Source organism: Taeniopygia guttata, chromosome Z (assembly GCF_048771995.1).
Source record: "Taeniopygia guttata chromosome Z, bTaeGut7.mat, whole genome shotgun sequence".
Classification (NCBI taxonomy): Eukaryota; Metazoa; Chordata; class Aves; order Passeriformes; family Estrildidae; genus Taeniopygia; species Taeniopygia guttata.
The window spans coordinates 29,662,539-29,680,974 of NC_133063.1; the positions used below are offsets into that span (position 1 = coordinate 29,662,539).

The 18,436-nt window shown below is 36.7% G+C and overlaps 1 protein-coding gene and 1 long non-coding RNA gene across 2 annotated transcripts in view; one reads left to right on the forward strand and one right to left on the reverse strand.

Moving 5' to 3' along the window:
- The window catches only part of LOC140681963 (uncharacterized), a 49,018-nt gene extending 39,056 nt beyond the window's left edge, over positions 1 to 9,962 (forward strand). Inside the window, exon 3 of the long non-coding RNA XR_012053230.1 lies at positions 2,920 to 9,962. This is a non-coding gene — a long non-coding RNA (uncharacterized lncRNA). The remainder of the gene's footprint in view (positions 1 to 2,919) is intronic.
- PRR16 (proline rich 16) overlaps positions 1 to 18,436 on the reverse strand; it is a 361,985-nt gene that overhangs the window by 39,402 nt on the left and 304,147 nt on the right. The window lies entirely within an intron of this gene.

The window sequence follows — 18,436 nt, forward strand, 5'->3', positions numbered from 1 at the left end:
ACCTGATCTTCCATAACATAATGCAAATATATATATATAGAGAGAGAGAACAGAAAATTGTTGGGAATTTTACCTCACAAGTGTTGACAAATAATGGCAGACATTGTTAAAGCATATTCCAAACTCTAAGTACATCAGAAGTAACAAAAGAAATGCCAGGGAAAGATGATGGACAACAAAAAATAATAAAATTAAGTAAATGGTCCAAGAGAAAATAAATCCCAAAACCAAACAATCCATATTTTAATACTTTAGCTCTATTGCAGAATACTCTTGCACAAAGAGAAAATCTGCTGATTCCTGCTGTCAGGAATGTCACAGTGATGTTGCACAGGATTTGACAGCCCAGCATTTCTCAAATGCAGAGGCATTGTTTTCTAGGTAACATTTTTGAAATACATGAAACAAATATATAACACCAGGCAACAGACTTGACCTCTTCTACTTTTCATTTTTTTCTCAGTATTTTTACCTTCTAACATGCAGAAACAAATTTGTTAATACATGTCAAAAATGCTGGAAACAAACCCCGGGGTCAAGTTCAGTGCATAGAATATATGAATCTGTAATTGCTGCCATATAGTAAAATTAAGAAACAATGACCTGGAAAAGAAAATATTCTGTAGGAGGTAGCACAAGTACTTGTCAGGTTGCATAAGCATGTGTCACTTGTGAGAATTCAGAACATAAATTTGATGCTGACATTTACATAGGGTTTTTCATAAACTGATTCCACTGATTGCTCTGCTGAGACAAAGCTCATGTAAGATTGCATTTTTTCAGATTTCCTCTTAAGTATTTAAGTTATGAATTCTGAAACTTCCTAAAGAAAAATTGGATTTTTTCTGTGTAATTTCCTCTAAGAATTGAAGCCATGACATGAGGCAGTTTCGCTAAAGTGAGGAACCTCAGAGTAGGTCTTTCATCTCTAGACTTTTTTCCCTCCATATATTTGCATATGAAAACATTCTATTGCTTTTTAAGGTGATTCCTGTAGCTTTTCCAAAATTAATTAGGAAATTCTTTTGTTTCTGTGTGTGTAATCTCACTAAGATATTATTTGATTTCAATTGTATTCAGTATTATTTTGTATTCTGTTATATTATGTCATTTGTGGGTTCAACACTCTATAATTAATAAACTGTAATTTAAACCATTGTGTGAAATTTAAAGGTATGACAGTAGAGACCAGAATTTATATTTGAAAATACTAGATTAAAAGTAATGGCAATTACATATACTGTGAACTTTTATCTATTCAGATGCTTAATTTAAAAAAAGTCTTCAATAGAAAACTGATTCTAATCTTGATTACACATTAATTGGAAAAAAATCAATATATATTCATATATTTTGAAAAACAAATTCTATACTTACTCTTTTTTATGATTGTCTACAACAGGTAAACTGAAAAAAAAATACTTATAACCCCTCTAAAGACCATGCCTGATAGTGTTTATTGGTCAGAGCATGCTCTAGCTTGTAAAAGTCACATCCTAATTTATCAGTTTTCTCAGGGGTCTTTCTTTCTTCTACACAGCTGCTGTATGACACATTTCATGGTTTTAGTTTCTAACACAATGTATCAGTCCTTTTCCCTACTAGCTGTGCTTCAAAGATTTTATCTATTTCAGCTAGAACAATCTCTCCCTGTGGGTTATGAAACAGAGATTAAAAACCATAAGTGATGCCACTCTGTTTAGGAATGCCTATTCATCACCTTTATTCCCCAAACTCTATGATGGCTGACTCTCATTTTATTAATCCCTCCAGTAGAAGAATCAGATCACAAACTGTCACAATAATTTCAGGCAGAATTTACTGCAGAATGTGGTTGTAGCATTGGAACTAGATGAGGAGAAATAGAAAGATCTTCAGCATTAGTTAAATAAATAGTAAAAGATCCTTTATGTCCTCTGGCACAGAAGTTAGCTACTAGAGGAATATTCTTCAAATGCATAGTTAAAACAAAACACATACTCATGTCAATATAGATATAATATGAAGGAACATGAATGGGTATTTATTCCAAGTAAATATTTACTTGCTATTTCTACACTGAACCCTGAACTTCCCCTATAAATCAATTTTTTATTAGTTTTCTCTGGTTTTGGGTTTTTTTTCAATTTTTCTTTCCACACAAGTAACACAGTGACCCAACATGCTGGTTCAGTATTGCATTTGTTTTAGCATAAAAAAAGTTGTGCTCTAAAGAACTGATAAGCCAAACTTTGGAATGTATTATTTCAATAGAGGATTTTGTGAAGAGGATAGTGACTTCACATTAGGATTTAGACCAAACTGCATTTCAACAGAACAGTTTTTCAATCAGAAAATTAATTTTCTATGTGGGATATTTCACCTTATTTGATATTTTTGCAAGCAATGTATAATTTAGCTGTTAAAACGGGGATGGAATTCATATTAATACACTCAGGTAAAGTGTGTAGCTGTCTGAGCAACAAGTAATTAACCTCTGGTGGGCTGTGTCTCTCTGCTTTCCCCCCAGATATTTCTAGAAAGGACTTTTTTTTTTTTTTTTTTTTTTTGGAACTCCTGTTTTCCTGGTGTCTCAAACACATGAAGCCACAAACTGGTCTTTGAGTTTAATGGATTTGATGTCACTTTCCATAAAAGGAAAGAAAGGACTAATTGTTCTATTTTTAAAAGGAATGAAACCAAATAACAGTTGGTTAGTAATTTAAATAGTATGATAAAATATATTTTTGCTCATTTGAATATTAATTGAAAAGCTGTCCTCATGTTCTACAGATACATCTGTGTGCCTAAAAAGAAGGTGCTAAATATGCCCTTAGGAGACATTCATTTTACTGAGAGTGTTTCAGTTTAAAAAGACAATTGTACAAGCTATTTAAGTAGATATGATTTTAATAATTGTATGTTGTCCTTTCTCTCAAGGAAGTCAACAGCTCTTGCCAGTTTGGTGTTGGAAAAACTTACTGAGAGTCCCTTCCAGTGCTGTGTCCAAGCCATTTATGATGAAGATGCTGAAGTGCACAGGGCCAAGGATGGAACCCTGCAGAACCCCACCAGGGACAGGTCCTCAGTTTGATGTCACCCTATTCACTGATGTCACCCTTTGTGCCTGACCCGTGACCCAACTGCTCACTCATCACATGATGTGTGTATCCAGCTGTGAGCTGGATGTTTTATTCAGAAGGATCCTGGGAGGGGCCATATCAAAACCTCTGCTGAAACCAAGCAACTTATCTTGCTTGATGAGGTGGATTACTGTGTCATGAAAGGAAATCAGATTTAACAAGCAAGATTCAAATTCCATCAGAGGTTTTGGATTCCTGAGCTGATCTCTGGCTACACAAAACCATCTTTGCATTCTTCCAGGCTAAATAAAATGAACTTTTCTTTTTCTGATCTCTCTTGAATCCTCCTGGAGGCCAGTGCATGAGTGGCTGCATGATCTTTAGTTGACAACTAAAATACGACACCCTGGGTTAGGAAGGCGAGCACGATGGTAGATGAATATTTCTTCCTCCGCAGTGTAATGTTTTGTTCATCCTGGGAAAAGGGAGGACCTTTTTCTTCCGATCTAAGAAGTTTCGAAATTTGCGAATATCCAACCTTGGACAGATGTTTGTTTGTTGCAGCTGTGTGATTTTTGAATATAAAAACGGTGAACCACAAGCTTCCAATTAAGGTCTTTAATAAGTCTGATTCCAGTGTTGACAGAAGGCTAGATCTTAAGAGCAGCTGGTGAGAGAGCAGCCTAATAATGTTCTCAGCTTTCTTTCAAAATTGTATTAAGTGAAACATTTATTGGATACATGTTAGTGTCTTTGGTGACCTTGTCTAAGATTTTATCTTTTGTGTGGGTGCGCTAATCCAGTGGGTCTAGAGACATGTGTGGTGACCTAAATCAAAATTTATGGGAAAACATAGGTTTGGAAAGGGTTTGAAAGACAAATGGAAGGAATGTCCTTTGAAGTACCGAATGATAACAGAATTTCTATTTCTTTTGTCTTTTTAAAAAATAAAAAAAAATAAAAATATGTGTGGCATTTTTTGCATTTATTATCTTTCCTACTTATCACTCAGTTATTGTCATTAACTGCTTATGAAGCTTTACCAAATAAAGTCTATGGATAATACAATACAGAGGTTTATATATGGCTTTCAACACACAAATAACCCTACTGACATCAGGAAGAGTGAGTCATGTGTAGAAAGGTTTTAATTTTGATTAGGAGTGCACTCCTGAAAGCACTTTTCTGACAGTTACTCTTTTTGTTGCTGTACATTTTCACACAGCCTTGAGCGCATAAATTTGGTTCCTGGTGTAGGATATAGAATTAGAAGAGGTTTTAGGGATACATTTAATAGAAAATCCACAGATCTATTGAAATTTTGTGGAATACACTGATGTTAATTTTTATGTCAGTTTTAGTAGCTATTGTCCCCATTTCTTTTTCTCTCTTAAGCTGATCTTTGTAACATGTTTTTCCTACTTCCTGTTTTTTGTTTCAAAAATTAAATTTTCGCCATATGATCAATAAAAATCATGGAGTCATGAGATAGACTTTGAAGAAACAGAAGATAAAATTAGTCCGATTAGCCAAAAAATTAACTTAAAAGAAAAGCACCCTGTGTTGCATCATTTTAATTGTGTTTAAATAAACTGGTTACTATATATCTATGTAAGTCCAGGAAAGAGGGGGGAAAAATTTAACATAATTTCAAACACTATGTGTTCACAGGGATTTATTTTACCTCAGTGATTTTATAGCAGATTTATTTGTTTTAAAAAAAAAGTATCACAAGGCACATTTTAGAAAGGAGATAGCCTGAAAAAAATGCAATAAGCAATTTTGTCCCTTGTTTATTTTTTACAGCTGTAGTTTCTTATTTTACTATAGAACTGAAATTAGTTAAATTGAGTGAGAATTGACAAAACAGTCAAATTTGGAAGAAATAGCTGAATAAAAAAAGAACTAAAGAATGAATCTGATATCATACAATCATTACAGAAATTGCACATTAAACTACTAAGAAATGGGAAAATTTTAAATGGCTTCAGTAATTTATTGCTTTCCAATGATCTTTCAAGAATGCACAAAAAGACATTTTCTCAATTTCTTTTAAAGTGCTAGGCCCAATGTTGAGTATTCTGTCTAAATGTAATGCAAAGAAGAACTCAGGTTTTTCTACCCAATATTTAGGATGAAGCCCTAAGCCCTCTAGCCTCTCCTCACAGGGTCAGTGCTCCAGCCCTGACTACCACCATGCTGCTCTGCAGAGCTCAGTCGGGTTTCTTGATGTCTGTCTGGTACTTCTGGGTGCAAAACTGCACCACTACCTCTGGTCTGAAGAGAGAATGTCCTCTCCTGGTAGCCACCCCAGCTGCAAATCACACCACTGAGCAGGAATTTGACAGAGCAGGAAATTCTGCTTTGTGACTACAGAGCAGGTTTAATCTCATGAGGTAGAATAGAAAAATACACCTCTGTCTCAAAATATGCCATGCTTTCCTTACAGAGAAGACAAACCAGACAATCAGTGCTCTCATGCTCAAAAAATTTGCTGTGAAGGAGAACACCAGCACTTGCTTCCTGTAGTTTGGACAGTAAAAGCTAAGTACATAACAGAGTGTAGGACCATAACTTTCAGAATATACCTATTGATTTTAAAGAGCTTTCTAGCAATAATACTGCTCAAGATTGAATCTTCTGCTTGCCAAACTTCATCCATTATCAGTAACATTAGCTGGGTTTAAAAGTCAGTACATGGAATCTAAGTTTTATTGGCCCATTCTTGTGACCCATATAGTGCCTTAACTACTTGGCAAAGCACAATTCCAACTCCTGTTGTATCCTGAGATTTCTGAAAGGCTTACAGATATTTATGACATCACAATGGGTGGAAATGGTACCATATTCTTATATCTTTGCACAGTCTGGTTTAAAGTCAAATAGCCTGGGAATGGAATGCTGTATAAAATTGACCAGCTTCCTTGTGATGCCAAACTCAGACTTTATGTTTCTAGAAAGCAGGTACTGTTTTCAGTGAACTAATAAGCCACTTCATTACATTAAAATCTGCTCTGTAATCTGCATGCCATCTGTTCACTTTAGTCTAGGAAAAAACTCTTTAACTCAGCTTTGTAATTATGTCAAAAATAATTTCAGTTTGTTCACAGTTGTCTTTTCTTTTTGAAAATGTGCATCAAAATAAACATTTGCTTGTGGAAAATGTGTTCTTGATGGTGTCACATGAAAGCCCTACTTAATGGATATCATTGACATACACTCTTCAAGACACAGTAATCTATATTCTCTATAATAATTTTGAAATATAGCTTATGGCTGTTTCTCAGTGTCTCAGTGTCAGGAATAGTGATCTCATACCATGAGGAGAGCACGTTACTTTTATACTGTGCTTATTATAGGTCCAGTCAATGAATCAAATAAAGATACAGCTCTACATTAAGTATCTCAAAGACCATATTGAAAAAAAAAGGAAGTACAGTGAAGTATCTGCTGAAACAGAAAATTCATAACACTCTATCAGGAGACCCCCATTAGTAGCTATAGCTAACCAGTTACCTCAGTTTTCAATCATTCAAGGTCTTTTCTTTCACCTACATATTTTTGTTTCAAGTACATTCTGAATTTTAGCAATTTGAAATGTTTTTCTAACAGTTATCTGATTTATTTGTAAGTAGGGGGGGTATATGAATTTTCTCATTTGACAAGTGTATTTAAGCAATTATTTCAGTTTCTAGGTGTCCATATCTTTGCATTTATTGAAAGCAATCAGTAAATTTGACTTAGTTATCCAGGGGTTTCCTCTATTAGAACACATTCCTCTAGATCACCTAGAAGATCTTTTGTCATATGAAATAATATATTGCAGGTTCTTTTTTTTAGCATCCTAATACAAGTCCTCAGAACTCACTATGGATTGAATTCTCCTTATTAAACAAAATATCCAGGGGGAACATGAAGGCAAATAAAATTATAAAGGTATATGACCTGAATTATATACAATATTGAAATGACATTTCACAGCAAAAAGACATAAAAGAAAGGAAAAACTGCCTGTTTATCCAGGAGTTTGTTCTGGTACTTAGTTTGCATTCCTTTCAACATGAAACATAGTAGTAAGACATTCTGAGCTGTTTTAATCGTGTGACACTTATAAAGAGAGGCTTCAGTTACTGAACTCTTCAAAAAGTAATTAATTCTTTTATTACAGGAAGCTTGTCTTCTTATTTGTTTGATAGCCTCTGGGAACATGTTAGGTTTAGACTAAATCATATGGCAACCATTTTATTAGTCTTTCAAAAAATATGGTCATGTATTCTTTTGATACTCTGAGAACATCTCTGCCCTTACAGAAAAATTGATTGCATAGTATTGCTAGTATTTCCAGCACTTACTATTCATAGCAGTATTTAGAGCTGGCATTTTGTCCTTGAGTCTCAGCTTTATGCTGCAGAATGAGGGCTAGTTGAAAAATAAAGTTACCCTTAAAATTTGTGTAATGTCAATTCCTTCATTAATCTTTAAGTTTATGGAATATCTCTGAAAAGACAGAATCTCAAGTTTTTGTAATTCTTTATACATAATATTCAAATATTTCTTTTAGGAATCTCATAAAGTAAATTACACTGTGGTTCTTGTGCATGTTCACATTTAAAACTTCATTGCTTGGTAGAATAGATCACACATATTGTATAAGAGTTCTCTCTTTTTTTTTGCACGATAAAGGATTTCTTCATGGAATTTGCCTGTGTAAAATTTGTCTGCTCCTAGTCATCTCTGACAATCTAGCTTGAAAATTTTGCTACAGTGTCTATCTTGGCTAGCAAAATTTATGTTAATTCAAAACACAAGGTGGCAAAAGTAAAATTGTAGCACATTTGTCTTAGGCCAGTTTTGTATTGACAGATGTCAGTGGAAAGTACACCTCTCAGTGATTCATGAAGAGTTTAAGTCAGATTCCTACAAAGGCAAGTAGATTTGATTGTAAATGTTTTTATTTGTTGATCACAGGTCCATTGCTACTGTTCTTTTCATTGGCTTGGATTATGGAAGAGGAAGGGTGAATCAGTGTGCAGACATCGCATCACTGGTGACATCTTGGTCAAGCTGAAGGTTTCGCTGCCCACTGAAAGAAGGTTGTGCTAGCTGACTAGCTGTGCTAGAGGTCCCTTCCAAACCAAACCATTCTGTGGTTTATGATTCTGTGTCCTTTCCTTCATGTTTGCGAGTGAAATTCAAGATGATTCAGCCTAGGTCTCTCAAGGTGGTGGTTCCTGCCAATCTTGGGGCTTGTTGACTTGGATTCAGTGTTGTGTTAACAAGAGTTGTATCACCTTTGATTTGTTACTGACTGATGGCTGAACAGTTTAAAATGTGAGATTCAGTGTTTAGTTCTGTCCAAAAAATCTCAGTGGAATAGAGTTAATATACTGAGTACTTTCAGCAAGTTTCTCAATCTTTTTTTTTTTTTTTTTTTAATTTGTTTATTTTATAGTTAAAAAGACATTGCCTCAAATCTGTTTTAATTTCATGTAGGCATTTGATGCATACAGGTTTTTGTTTTCATGGAGCTCATCCTCATTTACCTCCACTGATCCCAGCTGTGGCTCTCTGGTACCTTTTTTTCTCTACTTCTTGATTTGTGGTTGAAGAAGAGGTTTTCCCTTTCACTAGGATACTTTTACCTTAAATCACAAACGTGTACATACTTGCACAGCCACATGCATACACAGATTTAAGCATGCACATATACAAACCCCAGATGCATTATAAATACTGTGACCTTACTTTTTTTTCATTTAAAACATTTAAATGTTTATTCCAGATAACTTGATTGATTAGGAGTCTCGTGTTCTTCTTTTGTAGGTAATTCTTGTAGCATATTTTTGAATTGCCTCTCTTCTCTGATATAATCTCAGGTAAAATCTCCCTTCAAAAGTTTCCACTACTTTGCTAATAAAAGCATTGATAATACGCAAAGGAAAAAAAATCTTTTAAAGAGATTATTTCAGAATAATTTTAAAAATTATTTTTAAATAATTTCTTAAAAAGTAAGGCTTCTAACTAGGAAACTCCATTAAATAATAAAATTATAGAAAAAGAGATAGTGTCTAGCTTATGTAGACAATTCAAGAATTACATTCAACTTAAAAATTGACTCACCTTACTGAGACAATTACTTCTAGCTGAAAAACAGTTATGTGTCCAGAGAGTATGCACAAGTTCAAAGCGAAATGTTTCACAGTATTTTTCATAAGAAGCTGCTTTCTTTCTTTTCTAAGTTTTAGTGTAAATTTTTTTCAGTATTTAATAAAGAACATTAGAACCATGTGTTTCATTTTGATTGTGACATTAGGAAATATTCCCTGGATTTTATTTGTTTTAATATTTTCTGTCATGTCAAGGAGGATTATTTCTTTTTGAAGAATTCTTGGGACTGAACCTTGGTAATGGCTTCTAAAAAGTGTGTAACAAGTACAAAATAATGGTTAGCAAATTCATGGGCTGTCAGCATGAAGTTCTGTAAAATCTGGAAGATTGAGTGCTGGGCAGAGGTTTGTCTCTGGACCTTTTATCTAACATTTAACATTTTAAGAATAATGATGGTATAGAATATTGGTCTTTAACAGTGATTCTGCCCTTATTTAGAATTTGTAAGAGCTTGTGTACCTTGAAAAGAGCTTAATTGCCTTTAAATTTTTATTGAATTTGTAATTATCTCACTGAGCATTATCTAGTGTTAGATAAGAAAAAAGAACAAATATCTTTGATTGCAGTGATACCTTCACATTAAAAGAACAGCTGATGAGGATTCCATACTTTAAAAAACCAGGATGATTATAAATGAACAATTGAATGTATTACTTTAATGTACTGATTTTGAGGTGTCCCAAAATTATTGGATTCCAGTCTGTTGGAATCTGTGGGTATTGATGATTCCGAGATTGTAGAAAGTCTCTGTCTTTCTGCCCCGTTGCCAAAGAAGAAGCCATAATTCGTCTGTGCTGTTTTCAAGGTTGTTTATTCTTGCTTATCTATAACATGTTCTGCTGCCCTGCCGCAGGTCTGTCCTGCAGGGCAGTGTGCGGGGCTCTGCCCCTCAGTGGGATGGTACAAACATTATATACCAGAAACTACGTGTACTAATTGCCAATATCTATCATCTACGTTGAACGGCGTGTCCCCAGCCTAAACCAATAGAAAAATGCCAACGCTACAGTGAAACATGGAGGGCATGAAGAAGGAGAAAAAGGACAAGACACACCCAATTCCTCCATCTTGTCCCCTCTGAACCCCTAATCTAGAAACCTAAAATTTTACTCTTGCACCCGTGTCACACTTAATTATTACTCTTATCAAACACTCAAAGCTTGTAATTCATCCTGTAAGATTGAAAACTCCTCTCCATGGACAGAGATCACAGACAGTGTCTCTCAGGGCTCTGTACAGGGGGGTTCCTGACCCCTGCCAGGGTCCCAGACCTGCCAGGGCAGCCAGAGGGAAGCCCTGGATTCCCACACCAGTCATTGACTTTGTCATGCACATCATATGTATTCAAGACCTCACTGAGTTTGCAAAACTGCATCCATCCCTATAGCACAAATAAAAATGCTCTGACAATGTAACAGCAAAACAGAATTTGCAGGTCATCTGAGAATGCTGCTGACCTTTATCATAGCATGTCTCAAGGAGAGACATTAGTTAGATTTCCTGATTTCTTTCAGATCCAAAAAGCACGTAACGAAGGTTGAACAATTTGATGTTATTATCTACTTGAATTCAGCAGATGGGGGTTGAACATGCATTTCATATATCAAATTTTATCCCTCAGCAAAGGGCAGAGAAAGACTGAATGTAAACATACTCTGTGGTTTCTGCCACATCTGACACACTGTCAACTCTTTTCTGCTTTCTCTTATTTAGAAATAGGGGAACAAAATGCAAATGGTTGTCCAAGACAACCAAGTGACATGAACTACATTTTTATTGTGTCAATGTTTATATCTCATAGGCTTTGTTTTTCCTGATTTCAACAGTGATTTTTGAGACTATTAAGTTTTTATCATAGGATACTTTTCTAGAATACCAGAGAATTAGTAGAGAAAATAAAAAGGATAATATAATCCAATTTCCTTTTTGCTTAACAATGGCAAAACAAAATTTAAGTGCTTCATAAGTAATTCTTTCAGCCTCCTCTACTGAACAGGTACTGAACATGTTGAATTTTATTTTTCACCCTGTTGTGCTGAAAGCTTGTGAAGTGTTATGGAAAAAATGTGCTGTGGAAAGACAAAGCTCAGCATGGAGGAGTACCTGTGCAGGTAATAGTTCACCAGGGATAAACCTTGTGCACACATTAGCATGAGGAACATCAAGCTTGGTACATTGCCCTAAGAGAGGCATGAAACAGAGAATGGAGCAGCATAGAGGTGTTGTGATCATTGTCTGTTTAAAACAATGTAGATAAGAGAAATTAAGACAAAGGAATGATGCAAATGGTGAACTTTGCATCATTCACTTGATAATACATTTTCCTTTTCAATCACCCACATAGGCTAATGAAGTAAAACCTATATATGTTTGACATTATGACTGAAGTCACTCAAACTCCACCTGACCATGAAATGACATGAACTCAAATATTTTCCCTTCCCTCAAAAAAAAAAAAAAAAAAGAAAAAAAAAAGAAAAAAAAAATCAATATAACTTAAGAGAGGAGGTAAAACAGAGGAGACTCTACTTGGTAGAGTCAAAGGGCTGTACCCATCTCTATCCACTGTAACACTGGGTAAACATTACTCTGTAAAAATGCAATTGCTTATGCTTTCTGACACCAGTGGATTCATCAGCAGCGTCTCCTGACCCTTACTCTGTCATTATAGTCAATAAATTGCACTATTTGTGAATCTTGAATCTTGTTGACTGCTTCCCAGGCTTATAGTGTGACCCAAATTATTTGTGCACCTGGGATTGTGAGCATGGCAAAATTTACAGTGTAAATTATGCTATTTGTGTATCTGGCATCTTTACAGACATACTGGAGAATTGCCTACTCTAAAATACTATCTGTGAGAATCTGCTGAGACAAGAGTAAACACTTGTTTAAATTGCGTGTGAAAGAATCTTAAAAACACCAAGGTTTGCTCTCTTTCTTGGGTTCCCCTATTTTGAATCAATTTATACAGGACTTATAACTCTTCTAGTAATTTCTCTTACCTGACAAAACCCCTGTTGTTCTTATTTTCCTCCTCTTCATTTCTATCTCATTTGTCCCATCTGTTTTCAGACAGTACATCTAGTAGTGAATTTTTCAGCTTCCAATTCTGCTACTGTCCAGATGGATGTCATAATAGGCTCTTGTCTCACATTTTACTGCCACATTTGTTCACCTTTCTCTCTGTTTCTGAAGCCCTTCTCCTTAGCTTGTACTGCAATTAGGCTTTGATCCTGGTTGTGAATTAACGAGTTTATGCTATTACAATTTTCATCTTACTTGATTACAGAAATGTGTTTTTCATTCCTGTTTTGAAGATATGATACCAATTTAACATCAGAAGGTGGTTGGTGATTTAGACATCCTCTCTTGATTTCAGGTGGGATTAGTTACTTTTTTCTCAGCAGCTAGTACAGTTCTGTGTGTTGGAATCAGAATGGGGATAATATTGATAGCAAGGAGATGCTTTTTCTTTTTTTTTGGCTAGGTGATGCTTATCCTAGAACAAGGACTCTTTTTTATTTTTTATGAGAGAGCATAGTTGGGACAGATGGCACAAACTGGTCAAAGGGATATTCCACACCATAGAATATAATGCCTAGTATCTAAACTGGGGGTTGAGGTATGTGGACTTTCCTGCAGGAGAGAGTTTAAATAACTCCATTATTAGTTTTTAAAAAGTCAGTATTTTGTAGTACATATGACAACTTCTTATACTATGTTTTCCTAATGAAAGTTTTACTTGCAGTTGGGTAACATTGAGGAACATTTACCACATGCAGCATTGGCTGCCTCATGTGCAAAAACAATCTGCAAATTAGTGAGAATTTCCCAAGGAAATTAATATTGTTTCTAGATGTGTACACCTAAGTATGAAAGATGATTAGCTTAGTGACTCAAGTGCTTGTAAAGAACTTATTTTATCACCCCTAAAACCCATTCTTAATTCACTTAACAGACGATAACTAAATTGTACTTTTTGAAAATTATTTGAATGGTTTTACAATCTCACTGCATTTTGAAAGCAAGGATCAGCAACACATAAAATGTCAGTTATTTAAAAACATACATTTAAAGTAAACTGTGAAGACAGCCTTTAAAAAACAGATATTTGATCTGGAAAGAGACTTTTTCTGGATCAATGGGCTGAGGCTAGTTCAATGAGGTTCAAAGTGCTAGAGGTGCATTTTGGTCACAACAACCCCAGGTAGCAAGATGAGGACAGGATGACTGGAAAGCTGCCCAGCAGAAAAAGGACCTCGGGTTGCTGGTTGACAACTGGTTGAACATGAGCCAACTGTGCTCAGGGACCAAGAAGGCCAGTGGCATCCTGGCCTGTTTCATCAACAGTGTGGCCAGCAGGGCCAGGGCACTGATTGTCCTCCTGCACTGGGCACTGATGACATCGCAGGTTGAGTACTCTGTCTAGTTTTAGACCCCTAAATTCAGGAAGAACATGGAGGTGATGGAACAAGTCCAGAGAAGGGCAGTTGAGCTTGGGAAGGGTCTAGAGAATAATTCATGTGAGGAGTGCTAGTTTTGGACCCCTAAATTCAGGAAGAACATGGAAGTGATGGAACAAGTCCAGAGAAGGGCAGTTGAGCTTGGGAAGGGTCTAGAGAATAATTCATGTGAGGAGTGGCTGAGGGACTGGGGAATGTTTAGTCTGGTGTCGTGGTTTGACACTGGAAAATAATTTTTTTTGGAAGGAAGAGGTCAACCAGTCAGGGGTCAAGTTTGGATACTGACACTTGGGGTGACCAATTGAAGGTGGACACGCCTCTGAGAGCACAGAGGGGTTAAAAGCGGAATTCCCAGGAGAATTGGCTCTCTCTGGTTCCGGTCATGTCAAGGTACAGACCTCCCCCGCCCAACCGGGCTGGGTGGGGGAGGGGAGCCATGTGGCCTGCAGAGGTAGGCCAGGGGGTGAAGGATCGGAACCGAGCTGGGCCAGCTCCTGCGGATGGAAGGGTGGAGAACATCTGGGATGTCTTTGTTCTCCCCCCCACCCAAGCTAGAGGGAAAAGAGATAGAGAGCCAGCAGACACCTGGGAGTGTGCCGGCAGAGGAGAAGGAGAAGGGGGGGGGAAGATGCCCAGCGTGGGAGACTGGAGATGGAGTCCTGGGCTGAGATTTCAGCCATCCGGGGAGTCCGGGAATTTTAACCCTTTCCTGTGAAATGAATGCTTTATGAAATATTACTCCTCCTCAATTTGAAGGAAAGAGAGACAGCCTGGGACCTCAGATGTTCAGAGAAGAAGGTTGGGGGGGGAGATGATGGAGTGGCTTTTGGCTGGACTCTGCTTGTTTACCATAGACTGAACCACTCTTTCTTTCAAGAGAGACTGCATTTTAGGGGGATGCACTGGTGAGCCAAGAGACCTTCTTCAGCAACTACCAGTTCAGGAATGGACAGAGAGAGCTGAGGAGGGTGTGAGGATGCCCTCCATCTTCAGAGAAGAAGAGAAGGAGATCTCTGTCCTTGGACCCTCGGCCCCAGGGGAAAATGGGGGGGACTCTAGTCCCAAATTGTGATACTGGACTGTTGTTCCTGGTGGTCCTTGGCAAAGCATCCTTAAAGGGGCCCTATAAGCAGTCTCTGTCCCTGCACGGTGGTGAGAGCACTGTGACATGGAGAGGAGAATGTCACACTGGCTGGTGTGTCTGGGCAGTGCCACGTGTGACATGGAAACACAAGAGGTGGCAGCTGTGTTTCCTGGGGGTCTATGGTGCGAGGGGGACTCCTCTCTTCCCTGATGGACTCAGTATTGATTATCTTGAAGGGTGAAAACTTGATTAAGGATCCAAATGAGTCTCGCTGTGGTTTGTTGGAGTTGGGTGGTGGAAGGAGGAATGTTTTGGAAGGTTTTCATTTTGAATTTTGTGTGGGTTTTTTTCCTTTTCTTTTTTTTCCTTTTCTTTTTTTTTCTTTTATAGTAGTAGTAGTAGTAGTGCAATAAAGTCTTTCCTTTGTTATTAAGTTTGGCCTGCTTTGCTCTGTTCTTGATTGCATTTCACAGCATTCGATTTATAGTTTGCATTTTCATGGGGTGCTGGCATTGTGCCAGCATCAAACCATGACACCTGGAAAAAAGGAGGCTCAGATATGACCTCACTGCTCTCTACAACTGCCTCAAAGGAAGCTATAGAAAACTAGGGATAGGCTGCCTTTCTTATGAAACTCATGACAGGACAAGAGGAAATGGCTCCAATCTGTGCTAGGTTGGACATCTGAAAGAAGAATTGGAACAGGCTGCCCAGGGAGGTGGTGGAGTCTCTAGGTCCAGAAACATCCAAGGAAAGACTGGACATGGCACTTATTACTGTGGCCTAGCTGACAAGTTGCTTCAGTCAAAGGTTCAATCATCTTGGAGCTCTTTTCTAACCTTAAGGATTCTATAATTTTATAAATTCGGTCTCACAAATTGAGACATTATTTAAATAGCCTGGTAGTTTCAGGTGCAACCCCATTACAGTCAAAATCAAAATTCTCATTTTCATTGAAGGTTGTGGAATGGGGATCTTCCTAAAGTCTAGGATAAAACCAAAACTTCTGGTTGCAGAACTTATATTGCCTGAAGCCCGGCTCTACCATATGGTTATGCCCCTACAGTGTTTTAAATACATGCATATATACTTATATCATCAATATCTGTATAATTGATATAATCTATATCTATATCTACATATCAGCCATCTCCCAGAGCTTTGACTTCTTGCAAAGCTGCCCATTGTTAAAAAGATATGAATGGTGCTGAGACTGGCACTTTAGGTCACAGACTGCAGTGCACTGTGCCGGAAAACAGATGCATATATTTTTGAACCCTTTATGGGATTTGCCCTGTAGACATGCAAGGTATACTCTGTTCAACAATGCTTTATCTTTCCCTTTGTTGTGGTTTAAGCTATGAACTAAGAACTACACAAGCTTACCTTCACCTGGTAGATTTGGGAGACAGTGCGAGGAGTAAAAGTGAGAGCACTCATGGCTTGAGTTAAAGACAGTATAGTAGGTAAAAGAAAAAGAAATGGAATTAATTAAATACTTTCCATGGGCAGGTAGGTGTTCATCCATCTCCAGGAAATCTGGACTCCACCATTTTTGTCTTTGACTTGGGAAGACAAACACTATCACTCAGAAGTTTGTTACAATGCAAAAAGACTGTGCTGTTTGTGTAGAATCACACAAATACTTGGTGTGGTTTACATTGCATTCAATAATCCAAGCATCATTTAATCATCTCACCTATAGTTCTTGTTTTTTTTTTTTTTTTTTTTTTTTTTTTTATTATTTTACTACAAACTTTCCAGCTTCTTCAAAAATGAAAAGATTTTATTGCATTTTCTTATTTTGGCGCTGACTATTTTAAGTTAATAATAATACTTAAAACTCCATGATTTAACTGCCAAACATAATCATAATGACTGTGTCTGACAGCAGGACAGAACATTTTATTTGAGGGTCATTTGAACAGGAGAGAATTTATAGCAATATATAACAGCAACATTCCTTCTTGTTCTTTTGCTATAATGAAAATCGCTTTTTACTTGGTGTGCATAACCAAGGTGGTAATGGTTGGAGTAGTGACAGTACAGGGAAAAATATATTCCCTGTTGTGCAGTAAATGCCATTTTGTAGTTCAAAGTGGACCATAACATTATACAGTTTATTAAGTTTATTCAGCTCTTAGCAAAGTGAGAAAATGTCTCAGGTGCCATGTAGCAAAAAATATTTTTGTGTATACAGAGCAGGCTAATGGAGAAGCCACGAAAAACTGAAACATATTTGATTTTGCTATGCACACTGGACTTATGTAAGGTGGTTTGCACTAGCCAACACATGAGATATTTGAGAAAACTCAGCAGGAAAATGCAAACTGTGATATCATTTTATAGACTTGTCATTATGCAAGCACTGAGAACAGTTTGCATCTGCAGTGAAAATGTATCACTGGTATTAAAAGAAACAAAACAACTTAAAACCTACTCCTTGCAGAGCAAAGGACCACTTTGTGCACAAAATGAGGTGTACGGTATTGCTTTTTCTTTGTCCCTTTATCTAGATTCAATTCTGTTTCTATTAAACAAATAGACTCCCATTAGTTGTACTTCATTATAACTACATTATACTTTCCATGCTTCATTGTGCTTCTTTTAGGTAAAGTGGAAAAAGCCTGTTTCAAACCCTGACTAAATTTAATAGTAAGGACTCTTTGCAGCAGCTTCATAGGTCACTTAGAATCAGTACCTTGGAATTTGAAATATGTTCTCTTTTATAGTAAAAATGGAAACATTTAATTTCAGTCTGTACCAAAATTATTCCGATTAGTTTTTATTTTTCAATTTTATCTTATTAAACTAATTGTCAATTAAAAGAGTGCTAGAGAAAAAGCCTTGAATGCCATAACTACTTGAAGTTCATTATTTCCTTAAGAGAATTTGTGGTTAGAATATGCTGTACTCTGCAAGAATCTTATGGTATTATTCTGGGATTTAGTCTATGCAGAGTATTTATTTATACTGGTGACATTCAGTGTAAATGGGAATCTGAATGGTTGATTCCCTTGTGATAAGCTATATTGTGTAGCAGTCTTCAATGATTATTAAAAAACCAACCAAAACAAATAAAACCCCCTAGATATGTAGGATTTGCCTCCTGGCAGCCAAGTCAAAACCCCCAAAACTCTTTTTAATGAAGTACAAGTAGTTATTTTTATTGCTCAGAGAATCCGTATCCCCTTCCAAAAATCAGGGCTTGCTCTTCTTGCTGTACTGTTCATTCCAACCTACCTGAGCTTCAACATTTCACTGAAAAAAGAATGGATAAGCAAAAAATATTTGTAAAGCTCACGGTGCAGGACAAAACATTTCTCCGTCTGAAGTGCTGAAATTTTTTGATTCTTTAGCCTAGGTGATGCTAAGAAAGAGAGTCACTTTTGCTGGAAAACTTAGATGTACCTGCGAACTGGGCTGCTTTAACAGTTTGGTACTTGAAGTGCTGTTTTGAAAAATGTGCTGTTTTATCAGCGGCTCTGTCAGCTCACTTTGGACAGGAGGGTTGATAATTGTCTGAAGCCATTCACTTTGCTCTTTTTAAAAATAAATCTTTAGCTGCTGGGGTCCTTTAGCTTATGAAGCCTTGAACAGTGAGTGCTCTTTAAAACAGCCATTTGTGATTTGTGTTGAGATGTTTCTCACACCTC